The sequence below is a fragment of the Tiliqua scincoides genome, chromosome 11 (assembly GCF_035046505.1).
Source record: "Tiliqua scincoides isolate rTilSci1 chromosome 11, rTilSci1.hap2, whole genome shotgun sequence".
Taxonomy (NCBI): Eukaryota; Metazoa; Chordata; class Lepidosauria; order Squamata; family Scincidae; genus Tiliqua; species Tiliqua scincoides.
The window spans coordinates 1193009-1196228 of NC_089831.1; the positions used below are offsets into that span (position 1 = coordinate 1193009).

The 3220-nt window shown below is 50.9% G+C and overlaps 1 pseudogene; it reads left to right on the top strand.

The window, feature by feature from the left end:
- Nucleotides 1–1733: 1733 nt before the first annotated feature.
- LOC136662925 (5S ribosomal RNA) lies at nt 1734–1850 on the top strand (annotated as a pseudogene).
- The last annotated feature ends 1370 nt before the right edge of the window (nt 1851–3220 follow it).

The following is a 3220-nucleotide window of genomic DNA, read 5'->3' on the forward strand; positions in this document are numbered from 1 at the left end:
AGTGGGCAGAGCGCTGGGCTTAGCCCAGGGACACCTGTCTTCAAACACTCCTGCACTCACAAAGCCCCTAGTTGGACCTCGGGCCAGCACTGTCTCTCACCTAGCCCACCTCACAGGGTTGTTGTGAGCAAAAAAAAAAAAAAAAAAAAAGAGGAGCCAGATACACTCTACCAAGTGTTTTTAAAAGGACAGGATAAACCTGCAATTAATGAACAAGTAGTGGAACTGTTGGGGGAGGGGAGAAGGGCCCAGACAGTTTCTCCTTCCAAAAGCACATTCTTTTGGGAGAAGGGTAGAGTAAGAAGTCTTTCTGTGGGATCATATCTCATCAGCATGGCCCACTGTGGTGAAAATCAGTGATTTTTTTTTCCTGCCTATTTGCACCTGGTTTGGACCTTCCTATTGCCTGGGGAGGCTCCTGTAGCCCCTCCCCTCCGTTGACCTCCATTGACTGCTGAGCCATCTGGGTGAAGTCCTACTGAAGCCCAGTTTCGAAACAAGATGAGCTGGAAATGGGTGGCGGTTCCTGGGTGCTGCACCCATCCGACCAATTGCCACATCCACCATCATCCATGGAGAAGCCTGACTACTGTTTAAAGTTTCTGTGGGTCTTTAACTTTTTCTGTACAACCCAGTTTTATTCTATATGGACAATAAGAGTAGATACAGAGGATAGAAGTAAATCACATAAACAACAACACTGAAGAAGACACACAGTTGAAGGTTTGCCAGGAAACGGTTATTTAAAAATGTTATAACCACAGCTTTCCAACAAACGAGCTAAATAGAGCCTCCGTGTTTGGGGTTGTCTATCTCCGCTCGCCAAATGCTGCGGACAAACAAGGGGAGAAGACGGTTGCCTTCACGCTTCCCTGGGGCACCTGGCTGAAAGTGCTGGAAGCAAGACCCAGAACTAGAAAGGCTCTGAGCTTCTTCGCAGCAGGAGGGAGGTCCACCTGCCCATCCACGGATTGCCTGCCTCAGGCCTGTGCTTACAACTCCGCCCCTTGGTGCGAGCGCAGCCAATCAGAGGTGCCAGCCACACTCTTCGCTTCTGCATCATTGATGGGCTGACCTGGGCAGGTGGAACCCTGGCTGGGATTTATAAATAAATAAGTTCAGGAAACCAAAACCCTATTTATACCTCATTATCCTTGCGAGAGGAAACACCTCTGTGAGTCACGGCTGGCTCACTGCCTCCTGAGCTCTTCCCGCAAAATAAAAATAAGAAGCAAAGGGCATCTTGCCCCAGACCATAAGCCTGTGAAACCGGCTGCCCCGGCACAGGCAGCCCACCCCTTCCTTATAAACATTGACACCGTTCCAGGTGAGGGAGAAATTTGTCATGCACTTGAGGGCAGCAGCCAAATAGTTGGCAGGGAGCCACCTATGGAGGCAAGCCTGCCTCCCGCCCTCACCTCTGCACCTCCTGTCCACAGCCTTGCCTGGTCATTCTGACTGCAGAATCTTCTGGATGCTCCCGGGAGCTGTGAGTCCTGCTTCCCAAGGCACAGGCTCTCTGTGCAATTTCCTGTGAGGAAAGTTGGATGGCACGTTTGTCCAAGTGTTGGCAGCTGAACGGAATGGCTGCCTGATCCCTGACGAGGGTAGTCATTGTGGTGGGTTCTGGGAAAGTGAGAGGGCATTTTCCACTCAAGTTAAGATGGTGTTGACATATGCGAGGCACATCAAAAGGACCATTTCTTCTTCCATAAACTGTGGCCAGCTGAAAGGCCTTTTTCACATACCCTGCACATGCCTGATCCTGTCTGATCTCAGAAGCTAAGCAGGGTCAGGCCTGGTTAGTACTTGGATGGGAGACCGCCTGGGAATACCATGTGCTGTAGGCTTATACCATGATCTTGGAAGCTAAGCAGGGTCAGGCCTGGCCAGTACTTGGATGGGAGACAGCCTGGGAATACCGGGTGCTGTAGGCTTAGACCATGATCTTGGAAGCTAAGCAGGGTCAGGCCTGGTCAGTACTTGGATGGGAGACAGCCTGGGAATACCGGGTGCTGTAGGCTTAGACCATGATCTTGGAAGCTAAGCAGGGTCAGGCCTGGTTAGTACTTGGATGGGAGACCGCCTGGGAATACCATGTGCTGTAGGCTTATACCATAGTCTTTCGAGACTGAAGGTTGCCAACCACCACCATCTGATGCGAGTCAGAGGAGACAGGATGAGAAGAGTCTTTCTCTAGTCTTGCACTTAGTTTGCGGAACTCCCTGCCCCAGGAGATCTCTCTGCTTGCCTCCCCAATGATGTTTTGCCATCAGTTCATTCTGGCAGGGTTTGGCCTGATCAACACCTGCACTTATCAGACGGGCTCTTCTCATGCAGTTCTGTATTTTTTTTTGACATTAAAAAAGGATTGTCCTTCATTTGTGATGTCAGCTTGGTGGCCACTAAGTGATTCGATGTAAAGCAATAGCTTTAATCAAAATATCAGTAAGGTGATCACAAGGGGGAGCGCCCCTGTAAAGCTCAGGAAGTGAGATGCAGGGGGAGGGCAAATGGGAGCAGGGGAGGGGCAGGGAATGAGGGCTCTCAGGTGATGCAGGAGCAGCAGCCCAATTAAGGCTGAGTCAAAATATCACCTGTCCAATATTTGACTTGGCAGACCAGTCAGACCACATTCTGCCTTGCAACTAGTATTGGGATAGGAAAAGTAAGTAAACTCTGGGTTCTGCCATGATCCTGCCTCTCTCACCCATTCACCCTACTAGGAGGGCAGGTAGTTTTGGAAGCCAGAGCTGGTGCTCAGTGAAATATTAGGAAGTAGGACTGCAGGTGTGCTGGGGGAAGGGGTCTACTTGGAGACATCCACAAGGCCATAGAGCATCAGCATCTGGGATGGGAGAGGCCTGGAGACGGACCCCTGAGCAGCCAGGAAGGAGGTGCAGAGTATGGCTCTGTTCCAGCCTTTGGGGTATCCCTGGAGAAGAGGGAGGGCAGATCAGTCTCAAGGACTTTCACAGCATGGAGGCAACATGGCCTTCTCACACACCTGGCACCCATTCAGCAGGCAGGTATAAGAGCTCGGACTCACCTGTGCTTCATTTCCTGCCCTGGAGTTGTGAGGAAAACCTGATCCCCATTTGGACCACCTCTGCTCCCTGATTGTGAAATATGATAGTAACACCCTGCAAAGTGGCCATAAACCGACATCATCACAGCTGTGCAACTGACTTCCGGAGCACCTTTCGCCAGAAGGCTTCAA